This window comes from Schistocerca nitens, chromosome 4 (genome assembly GCF_023898315.1).
Source record: "Schistocerca nitens isolate TAMUIC-IGC-003100 chromosome 4, iqSchNite1.1, whole genome shotgun sequence".
Taxonomy (NCBI): domain Eukaryota; kingdom Metazoa; phylum Arthropoda; class Insecta; order Orthoptera; family Acrididae; genus Schistocerca; species Schistocerca nitens.
In genome coordinates, this window is record NC_064617.1 from 170,401,351 (window position 1) to 170,413,976 (window position 12,626).

A 12,626-nucleotide genomic window follows, 5' to 3' on the forward strand; every position below is an offset into this window, starting at 1 on the left:
CAGTGGAAAGAATGCTTTATAAATAGATAGGGATATGCATATGGATAGACAAACATGAGATACTCGCAAGGAACCCCATGAGTGTGAGGCTGCAAAAGGCCCCACGTATTGTCTACCATGGAACAACAGTACTAGCTACTAACGGAAACAGGAAGCAGGACAGAGGACTGGAGGTGAGCATAGCATGAGTTACAGAGCTGAATGACAATGTAAACAAATGAATTTGACTTGTGTACAAAACAAAAAAAACTGGGCTGGTAGTTGGTCGCCACATGGTCTGTGTCTACGCCAATCATGGCATGGGACAAACAACATGATCAGCGTGACTGTTCTCTTAAGTACAGCTATCTGTCTATTCTAGCAACACTGCAAGCTGCGGAAGTTCCTGGAGGAAATCTTGTCTTCTGTTTGAATTTTTCTGTGATGTCTCCACACATGGTCTAGCGATAAATGGTGTATCATCTGAATGCAACATCTGTTATCTGATACAAGTTATTGCCAATATTTTTATATCTTGTAACAGTTCTGTCTAAAAACATTTTTTATGACAGATCTCTTGGCATACTATCTGCTTCTGAACACCACATGCTCCAGAGCTCTCCAGGATCCTTTTGCTGACACCCAGCAGCAACAAGTACAGCGACGCTGGCCTCCTTTGCCCTTTGTCAAAAGTGCCGGCTATTGCTCATTGCTCTGGAGAGTATAAACTGCTTTACTGCTTTGAGTGATGCATCACAAAAAAAATTCAACGATTGCATTTCACACTTGACAGCAACGCAGCAGAGGACCCGTTTTAGTATGATGAGTATTATTTTGCATACTGTATTACATTAATATTCAATACAAGAGTATGGCTCCAAATTAATTTTGTGATTTTTGATCGAATTTAAATACATTGCCATATTGTTTAACGTTATTATTATAGCTTTATATCTCGTTTATTTTTACTTTTGGATAGGATTCTTCATGCAATGATCTGTAGCAAAATGTCTTTTTCCACTGATCTTATATGGTCTTCCAGAGTGGAAACACGCATATATTTGGTTTTTATGAGCATTACCTCCTGATGGCCTAAAAGGCGACATTAGAAACTATCTATATCTAAGGCATACAATTAGATTTAATCCACAGTTCCCCATTTTTGAAGCTTTGCGGCATGGAAGGAGGTTGTTAATGCTGAAGTCATAATTTCGGCATAGGGATAGCAAAGCTAGTGACATTAGTTTCACTTATACAGCATACAGCATGTGAAACACTGAGGTATATTTGCAATGATTACAATTTCCACAAAAAACGAATAAACACTTACAAGGAGTTCCTTGTGTGCGGAGCCACATAAGGTCAATGATGTTTAGCCACTCAACACCCCACATATTGTCTACCACAGTATTAGCTGCTAATGGCAGCAGGGAGCGGGACTGCAGGTATCCAATGGTGAGCACAGCATGAGGCTATGGAGCGTAGTTGAACTGCTTAGTCAACGAGTCTCACAAAAATCAAACAATGGAAAATCCAGGACGGAATGTAACAGTATTATGGAAAGGATAATTACTGCTCACCATATAGCGGAAATGCTGAATCAGAGGTAAGCACAAAAACAAAGAAAAAAAAAAGACTGTCACAAAATAAGCTTTCGGCCAACAAGTCCTTTGTCAAAAACAGACAAACGTGAGTGAGTGTGTGTGTGTGTGTGTGTGTGTGTGTGTGTGTGTGTGTGTGTGTGTGTTGTCTATTTCTGAGAAAGTGAGAAAGGCATTGTTGGCAGAAAGCTTATTTTGTGACAATCTTTTTTCGCTGTGCCTATCTGTAACTCAGTATCTCTGCTATATGGTGAGTAGCAGCTATCCTTCCTATAGTACAGTCTCACAAAAATGTTACAGTGCTAGTGGTATTGATACAAAAGAAAGCAGTGGCAATGATAAACAAAGCAAACATTGCATTATATCTACAACAACAGCTGCCAAAGATGACATTTCACTAAATTAGAAAGACATGCCAGACAAAATACTAGTGCCACTTCAAGGTGAGTCAGTGGAATGTGTGGTGTCATATATGCTCGACTGTGCAGACACTGTACAGGAGTACAATACAGTGATGATGATAAGTGTTTAACAAGTGAAAGTAGAAGTGATATTGATACATGCCATGTAGTTTATCATCCTTGTCAGACAGGAAGCCAGAACTCCAATCTCCAGTGAAACATAGTAAAGAACAATTGTTGTCCAGGGAGCAGGTACTAAACATAATTATGCACATGGAAGATCATCTGCAGCTCAGTAAAAAAAAGAAAAGAAAAGATTATGAACAGGTTTCGAATACTTAAGTCTGCAACAATGTGACCAACATAGTGCATAAGAGAAAATATGGATATTCAAGGGAGGACAAGGTGCACTTGTTACAAAAACTGGTGTTTGGGCATTTCAAGGGTGCTTGATACATTTTATAGGATATCCATGATAGTGACCTATTACATTATGCACATCAAATTGCAGGCAACATTGATTACATTGACTTCAAGGAAAGCATTGGATGGATGCATAACTTCAAACAATGCTACAGAACTGAAAGACATAAAGTAACGAAATTTCAAACAAAGCTTCAACTTGACAATGCACAGCATACTGTAGAATCAGCCCAAAATTTGTGGATGAGGTAAACAAACTTATCCCTTCATGGAGTAAGGAATTTATTTTTAGCTCTGACAATCCGAATTTGAGGAAAAAATTTGTATGAAATTAGAGGTTCGAAGAGAGTTGTATCAAGACCAACTTACATCAATTCGTTAACACATTCATACACAATTATGCCGAGTGTTAATCTGGCTGACAAATTGGCTGGAAAGTTATTTACGGTACTGCAAAAAGTTGGATGCACTGCCCCCTACAATTCTTTCTCGTTTCTGTGATGTTGCAAGGGCATTAGCGAATATTTATGTCACAGGAAACAAGAATGGGAAAATGGGCATAATAGAACTATAACTATGGTATGAGCACTGCTTTTGGCCAATAGCTGGTCAAAATGACTTGATTTTGCTTGATTCCTGGTCTGTGTATAAAAATAATTAGAGCAAGCTATCCCTCCTGAAAAGTGTGTGACATTGCAATTCATACCAGCAGGAACAACAGGACAAACTCAGCCTCTGGATGTTTGTTTTTTCCATGCCTATAAATATATTATAGCACTGGCTGAAGCTACGCCTTAAAGAATAAGCAGTTTCACAATAAGAGCCATGAGAGACTGTTTTGCATTTGGTTGCATACCATCATATTCCAGCAGTTTTCATCACCCCGTTACACCAATATGCATTCTTTAAGATTGGATATCTAGCTGAATGTCCTGCATGGTTTGTAACTCCCAAAGACTTCGCCTTCGATATTCATGGTGCAAAATCACTGTGACGTGCCATTTTTCGTATGGTGTTCATGGTGCAGGATAATGGTTTGGTTTGAACATTTATTGAGTGTCAATTATGTCCATTTTGTGAAGTGTAACACATACATCCCATAGAACGTTGGCCTCTGCATCTCCCGGACACTTATTTTCTGTCGCCCTCCTGGTGCACATGGTGAGTCATTACCAGCTAATACTTTTCCTGTCATAGTTGTTAACACAACACTTCTAAATGAGCCTAACTAAAGATTGAACTTGCGACCTCGCATTCAAAGGTCCCTTGTCAGAGTGAGAGGAATCTACTGCATTCAAAGGAAGTTAGCAATAACCGATGTGGGTCCCAGGATTGCCTCATTACAATTAATTTTGTAGTGGGGATCAAAACTGACAAGTACCTACATGCAACTGGTATCATTGCCCGAGACGTGAAATCAAACTCATAGTGGGATAGAATTTACAATTTCTTTCCCCACTGTAGGTGTGAAATGTGTATTACTAGTTAATCACAGATTTTTTGAGAGGACGGAGATAGCTAGTATTTTTAGGAATTTTTCATTGGACAGAACTTGGAACATCTACAGTGAGTAGCTAATGAGAATCCACTGTGTCAGAACCAGCAAAAATGTTTAGAGGAAGAGAATATGAACACTTCATCTTAGAACTCCAGAGAGGGAACACTCAGGGTCTTCGACTGCACTTCCAGCAGGCAACCTTTTGGGTGTTGGTCGTTTTCAGACTCTGTTTCAGGGCAAATCACAGATGCTGCATCTCATCTTGTTACTTGTAGCTACTATTGCAGCAAATCTCTGCATTTGAGTGTTAGAATGATGGTAAACATGTGTATTTTTTGCACATGTCACGATGTGGACATTGCTTTTCTGAGTTAATTCATGTACTCATCTAGCTGAACTCAGCAAGCTCTTAGGCAAGGGTATTGGTGTTCATATGTACTTTTCTGGGTCTTTCCTTTAGTCTGTTAACTAATTCAGCAAACATTGGTGGTTTAATGGACATAGCAAATTGTGTAACATTATAAGCATTTCCTTTGCAATTCCACCACCCTGTGCCAAGGTATTATTGTGTAAGTCCAATAATCCATTTAAATCATTGTGGATTTAATATTTACTTGTATAGTATATTCAGTGTTTGTAGTGAAGTCCATGTGCTCTAGCCATAAAACAGGACTTTATTGTAACCTTTAGTTTAATTCCAGTCTGATGAGATCCTTTCTCATTATTTCTAAGCGATTATTGATTGAAATGCTAACCACTTCAGTTTTGAGAAGACCCCAGACATAAAACTCAAAAGAATCGAGTCACATGATTTTGAAGCACTACTCGACCTATCCATTTTGGACCATACTGGGGAGTGAGAGATGTCTTACATCAGCAACAAAATGTGTTGCCCAAATGTATAAACATTTCGCATTCAGGGACCATGGGTGAAAGTTGACCCCAGTATGACGGGGATTTACTCGAAAAGTAACATGCTATTACAAGTCATCACTTGTAATAGCATGTTTCAAAGTATGAGGATCACAGTCAACCCATTTAAAATCACTGAGGGACATTTCGTTTCTGTTGTCATTTGTTCCTGAGAAAGGTGCTTTGGAACTATTTTTGCATAGAGTTTTCTCATTCCTAATTCATTTTCCAAAATCTAATAAGTGGTGATTTCAATCAATCCTCTGTTTGCGAATCGTTCTTGCAGTTGACAGACGATCAGAATGCTCAGGTTTCCTGATTCCATTGATATTTTAATCAGTTCTTGATCTTATTGTTTCCTGTTTTAAAGCTTGTCTTAAGTCAATTATTGAAAACTTTATATTAGATAGTTCCACCAGAAAAGACTGAAACATTGTGTGTTATATGTTGGAGATAAAGAGACTGAATACTCTTTTTCTATGTATGTCATGATGAAAGATCACTGAAAAACTTTACTAAGAACACTATATTCTTCTCCCATAAGCAAGGACAACATTTTTTGGAAGTTTTGTAGAAGAAATTCAATATTCAAAATTAACTCCATCACAATATTTATTGTCGATTTCAAAATCAGTCAGTGAAACAGCCACTGAACACCTGCCCTGGGAGTTGCTGAACATCACCCCATGATGAATGGTCCTAGAATGGTTCACGCCTTACAATACCGCTTCCCCTTCAACCAAGCTGCTCAGTTTCAATATACAAATATACACTGATCAGCCAGAGCATTATGACCACTGACCTACTATCAATATAAACCCGTCCATGCAATAGCAGCGTCACCTGGTGAGGAATGACTGTTACTCAGACACAGGCATGGTGCATGTAGTATCAGAGTGTGGTATCGATGTGTAGACCATCTTGGCATGAGCATTTCGGAAACTGCACTATTTTTTGGGTGTTCAAGGAGTGCTATGGTGAGTGTCTTCAACACATGGTGAAACCAAGGTTAGCCCTGCCTAAATGTCATGGGGTTGGGCGACCACCCCTCATAACATATGTCAGACGTTGTAGGCTGGGCAGACTGGTAAAACAGAACAGGCAGTAAACTGAGGCAGAACTAACATCAGGCTTTAATTCTGGGCAGAGACCATGTGTTTGATCACACAGTGCATCAACTACCCATGAAAGTACCAAAGTTAACACCACGGCATCAGCAACAACAACTAAAATGGGCACGTGACCATCAGCACTGGATGTTCGCACAGTGATAGAGCATTAGTTGGTCTGATGACTCACGATACCTTCTTCATCATGCTGATGTGAGGGCACAAATTTCTTCCAGTAGAACATCTCCTTGACACCTGCATTGCAGGATGGAGACAAGCTGGGAGCTACTCCTTAATGCTCTGGGGAACATCCACGTGGGATCCATGGGTCCAGTGGAGCTCGTGCAAGGCACCATGGTGGCCAAGGAGTATTGTACAGAGGTTGCAGACTATGAACATCACTTCATAGTGATCATGTTTCCCGATGGCAGTGGCATGTTTCAGCAAGGTAATATGCAATGTCACGAGGCCAGGAGTGTGATGGAGTGGTTCACAGAACACAATGGTGAGTTACAATCGATGTGTTGGCCCCCCAAATCGCCATATCTAAACCTGATCGAACTCATTTGAGATGTGACTGAACATGGCATCAGAGCTCATCGGCCCCTCCTTGGAACTTATGGGAATCAAGTGACTTGCCCTATGTTCAGATGTGGTGCCAACTCCCTCCAGCAACCTACCAAGTCCTCACTGGTTCCATCCTATGATGTATCGCCACTGTTATCCATGCCAAAGGTACTAGGTAGATGGTCATAATGTTCTGGCTGATCAGTGAAATGTCCCAAGGACTGGCCTAATCTATTAAAACTGTACACAAACTGGAAAATAAATTCTTAAGTTTTGTAAAGGCCTCATCACTACTGCTGTGGAGGCCTAGTTGCCACTGTCAAGGACAAGTTTCCACTATCATTACAGTAGGCCGAGACTGTGAGTTCGTGAAACGGCTTCTGGTGCAATACACCGCTAAGACAATTTCTCCCTGCAACAGTTACACAGCTATACCCCTGGGTCAGTTAACAGGATAGGAGAGCGAAGGTTCTACAACACTCCAACAAATTAGTAACACAGTCATACAAATGAATTAAAAGGTTTACTTACCTTTGTGACTTGTTTAATAGTGAAGTCTGCAGCACTGCATGTAATATAACACAAAAGAGGCCCTCAGTGGCTAAGTGCAAATAATCGTAGGCAAACTTCATAGTACATAGCATATGCAATTTTATTACAACAACCGTCTGTTCATTTCTAAGAGTTCACTAAACAACGTTCCCTGTCTAAGTCAGCCCTGGACAATGATCTATAACCAAGTAGGCGATTGCTGCTCTTCTGTGTTCTGAGTAGGCTTCTGTCCATTGTTGTCCGGTCACTGGTGGATTGTACTTGGCCGGCAACTGGCCGAGGCGAAGCCGATATCTTCATCCTCAGCGCCACCCGTGGCGCTGGTGGAACCTGCGCAAGTGTCTAGTCTCTATTGCACTGGCACCAGCTTGCATCTTTGTGCCTGTGGTGCTTTTGACCTGGCTGTGTCTTATTCAGACGACACAGCACTAAGATTTCAGTTCCCTATACAATTCCAAACAACTATTTGTAATGATTATATTACTATTGTTACAGTACTATTTTAAAAAGTTAATTTTTATTTTATCATAGGAAAGTAATAAATGCATGTATATTACACCAAGTTTCAACTCTATATTTCCTCTCATTGCTTATAGTAGTTTGAATTACTGAGGATTTATCCTGCTGAATGGAACTTATTAGATTCTCTCTAGGATTATTTACAACAGGCCAGTTCCATATGCAGAAGAGATTCTGGGGGAATATCAATGCGGATTTCGACCTAAAAGGTCAACAACAAATCAGATTTTTGTGCTGAGGTAAATACATGAAAAGGCATATGAATGTAATATTGAGCTTTATAACCTCTATGTAGACTTCAAGTGGGTCCTTCGATAGTCTTGATAGAGCAGAAATGCTAAATGATTTGCTACTGCTTTTTAATCTGACTCTTGAAGCAGTCATTCAAAAGCTTCAAATGTCCAGTTACACAGGCACGCAGTCAACTCAGATGAGTGCATATGCTGATGATTAGCAATTATTAGTATAAGAAGAGTCTCACTAGAGAGAACAATAGGTTACCTGAAAAAAGCTACATTTCCTAGAGACCTTGCTGTTAATGAAAAGGGGACTAAATACATGAGCTTCACCAGGAAGTGAAACAATAACTTGTATACTATCAGCAGCTGATTTCAGTTTTGAAAATGTCTAGAACTTTGATTATCTGGGGTCTAATATTAATAGGACAAATTCCATGTCAATCAAAATAAAAGAGTGCATCCTAAGTCATAATAGAAGCTTCCAGAAGTTTAAGAAATTATCAGCCTCTGAGTTGTAAACAGACAACTGAAACTTCAAATTTATAGGGCCAGTTGTTACCTACGGATGTTAAACATGGACACCAATGAGTTCTGATGGAAGTAGCTCAGGATATTTGAATGTAGGATTTTGCGCAAGATCTATGGGACAATTCAGGATAACAATGGTTTCTGGAGATCTAGAACAAACACTGAGCTGGATCGCTTCATACAAGGAGCTGACATTGTAAGAACAATAAAGAAAAGGAAATTGGCCTGGCTTTGACATGGATAATGGAGAAACAACTAAAAAGATTTTTGAATGGAGGCCAGCTGGAAGAAGACAAAGAGGAAGACCTTGAAAGTGGTGGATAGATGATGTGGAAGAAGATATAAAATAAATCAGAATTAATGGAAGAGAACTGTGCTGGAGAGGGCAGAATGGAGGAAACTTGTTGAAGATACTAAGACCCATGCAGGGTTGTAACACCATGAGAAGAAGAAGAAGAAGAAGACCTTACAGTTTGGATGCAAGTAGAGAACGTCACATGTAAAAACATGTTTGTTGCATTTTACAGACAACAATGTTGTTTTTGCACACTCTGACACTGAACGTATATTTTAAGGTTGTTGTGTGTTCTTGGCAATGGTCGATGATTTGTCCAATCTTGAAAGTCTGTTCACATTGATGCAATATGTAGCTCTGTAACGATTCTTCCAAGTCTTTTGAAGAATAGCTGCTCTCTTGGCAATTTCTTTGTGTACTGAAGTCAGCAAGACATAAATGTTGCACACAGAAACTTAAAAGGGTGTCATAGAAAACAATTATTGCCATCAATTAGTGTTTGTTTAGATATATTTGTTACTGATAAAGTAAGTTCTTTCATACCTTCACACCATTTTTATGCTGATTACCTATCGTAATGCCATGTATGATAAATTAGACTTTTTTTTCTTTTTGTGACGTAAATGATCACAAGAGTGACATCCAAGAAGTTAAAAACGAGCTATTAAATTGCCTACTGGCCAATTTTTCTGAGGTCTTGACTCGTAGTTCTGTATATTTCTCAGCTGTGTCTATTTCCTGATGAGATGAAGTAGTCACATATCATTAGAAATAAAACAGTCGTTAAATGTTGTATTTTAGCCCTTAGTTCACCGGTGAGATCAAGCTGTACCTGCCCTTACATCCACAAATAATGTTTCGTTCTAATTAGCTCTCATGGAAAATTGATTTACAGTCAAACTCTGCCCATTGCAGTTTGTAACTATCCATGCCATTTGCAGTAAATTGTAATGTCATGTATGATAAATTAGACTTTTTTTTCTTTTTGTGACCTAATTGATCACAGGAGTGACATCCAAGAAGTTAAAAACGAACTATTAAATTGCCTACTGGCCAATTTGCTGCTCTAAAACAGCTTTCAGCACCAAAATCTATTGCAATCACTTAAAACAAACATGGGTTGAATTATTGATATCTGTAATGAATGACTACAACAGATCAAGTTATACTGAATTTCAGAAAAAAAAGAAATACACCCAACTTCACAAATTCACAGCTTCCCTAAGGTGGCCAGCTGCTATGGTGATCAGCGACAGAAAAAAATTAACTTAGTTTACGTCATGCAGCCAGTGGTTTAATCTACATAATTTTAAATTAATTTTATTTGTACAGGTCATTATTTATATCGTATAATTCTTAAGCATGTGGGCAGCATTATGTTGATGGTATATGTGGATGTCTCAACTGACATTGTACAGGGGATAGGCAAAATAATGTAAACACCTGTACTTACTTGGGAATGGTTTATTAATAAGGGGTTGGACCCCCATTTGCCCGTAATACAGAGGCAATTCTTTATGGAATACTGGCATATAATGATTTTATATTCTTCTGTGGAATGTTATACCACTCTTCAATCAGGACCTCTTCTAACTCCTGTAGTGTTGAGGGAGGTGGACCATGCTCCAGAGTCTGCACTCCAATACTGCCCACAAGTGTTCAATAATGTTCAAGTCTCGGGACAGTGTTGGGCAGAGAAGAGGCTGCAGTTCAGTTGTATGCTCCTCATACCACGACTGTGCTTTCCTGGCTGTGTGAATTGGTGCATTATCAACCATGAAATATGAGGTCACTGTTGGGGAATAACATTTGAATCATGGGGTGCACCTGATCACTTAAAATGATCACATAATCATTGGCCTTTGAGAGAAATGATGGGACCAACAGAATACCATGATATGGCTGCCCACACCATCAAGCTTCCACCCCCATGCTTAATCACTGGAAACAAGCAATCAGGAGTGTAGGCTTCTTTTCGCATTCTCCAGACATAAACCCAGCCCGATGTTGGAAATAACGAAAATGTTGACTTGTTGGACCATATATGTGTTTCCACTGATCACCCATCCATGATTTATGTCCCTGAGGCTGTGTTTTACACTTCTTTGCATTGTTTGTTGTCAGTAAAGGTTTTGGTATAGCAGCTTGTCCATGAATATTCGCTGTATGGAGTTCTTGGCAGTGTCAGTAGATACGGGGTCTTGAATATGGCTATTGAACTCTGCAGTCACTTACGTCACCGTAGTTTAGTGTTGTTTCAACACAATTCATGTTAACGTGTCGTTTAGTTTTGATTTACACCCTCTATTAAGTTTACACGATGATGTCTTTCCATGGTTTGGGTAGGCTGTCATGATTGCTGAAACAATTGCTCTTGAAACATTAAATAAGTTGGCTGTTTCGGTTACTGATGCTCCAGCTAATCGGGCCCCCACAACTGTATTAAGTCTTTCATTGCACGTTGACCTCAGCCTCTGAAAGCAAATACGAAGTGTGCACTACTCGTAAACAACCTGCACTTCTGCTTAGTCTGTACTGAACACGCACAGTCCAGAGCGAAGAGCAACACGTCGCTTACTGTACCTGCGTTGTTGACCATCAAACACAACCATCCCATTACTGGCACTGCTCACATTATTTTTCCAACCCCTTTATCTCAAGGGTGTGTCACTAGAGTGTATAGAGTGTGGGCAGGGAGGGCAACTGGCCCTTACCCCACACCCTCTTCCTCACAGAAAAAGTCATTTTCGCAAATTGAATTTGCATTCTGCCCTGAAACATAGGTAGATATATCAATTCTATATCAGTTCGACAAAAGCGAGTACGCACAATGGATATTTTCTAGATACAAGTGTGCCTATACCTATTAGTCTATTTCCCTGCTGCTGCTCACTAATGGTAGCCGTTGCACGCTATTACTATTCAACACTTGCCTGACAGAAGTTTCATTATAGCACAAATGTGGCAACATAATAATAACAAATAACATTTATTAAGAGTGTATGTCCAAATAATACTTTACTTTGATACAATTTGATGCATGGCAGTTGATGTCCTAAACCTAATACATTATAAGTAAATAATTTTGCTGTCTTTTGGCATTCTATGATATATATCAGATAGTAATGTTGCAGATACTCTTAACAGTCCAAGTTCTCTGTAAATAGTGACTGCTATGTCGAGAGGTAGTTTTCAGAGTACTGTGCTGAGTGGGCTGCAAGCACTGAACAAAATCTTCACCTGAGCCCACACTACATCTGAAACCTAACTGATTCCTCAACTACCAATCACTGTTTTCAGGTCACTTTACTAAACTATTTTCTATCATTTTCTTGAGTACGTTTTGAAGTGACAGTGGTCAGGAATATTGTCACATTGTCTCTCATGAATTGAGTGTTGGCGATACCGGCGCTGTAATTATTGCGCTAAATTTGATGATACTTCATTGATTAAAAGCTGTTGTATAAGTGATGCCGGTACTTAATCAGAACTTTAGTTTTAATGTGTCTCTTGAAGTGTTGGCATACTTGTGTTTAAGTAAATGAGAATCAAACAGTGGCAGTAGTCAGAGTACTGAGAACAACAAACATTAAATACTGTACGAGTAACATTGTAGTACCGGTAGCCAATCTTTTGGAAAATCTTAAATATATGTATAAAGCAGTTGCGATGGTATTTATCAATTTAGAGAACAAAAATTGTGATTTGCTGTACTATATTTTACTAACAAGTTTGTTCACTTTATACATGTGTAGCGAATGCTACATAACTCGATATTCTCTGCTGTGGTGGCAATTAACTCATTTTCTTTTAATGTAAGAGATACAATATCTCATGGAGAACATTTAACTAATTGAGTAAGGTCAATTTGTCACATACATGTGTCTCTTTGTTTTGTAAACCCTCGTCATCAGTATTGTGGAAGCAGAGCTGCCACTGTTGTTAAGGTAGGCCGAGTTTGTGAGTTCGTAAAACGGTTTCTGGTGCAGTACACCTCTAAGAT

General features: G+C 39.2%; 1 protein-coding gene across 1 annotated transcript in view; it reads left to right on the forward strand.

The window, feature by feature from the left end:
- The window catches only part of LOC126251713 (integrin beta-PS-like), a 178,151-nt gene that overhangs the window by 49,909 nt on the left and 115,616 nt on the right, over positions 1 to 12,626 (forward strand). The window lies entirely within an intron of this gene.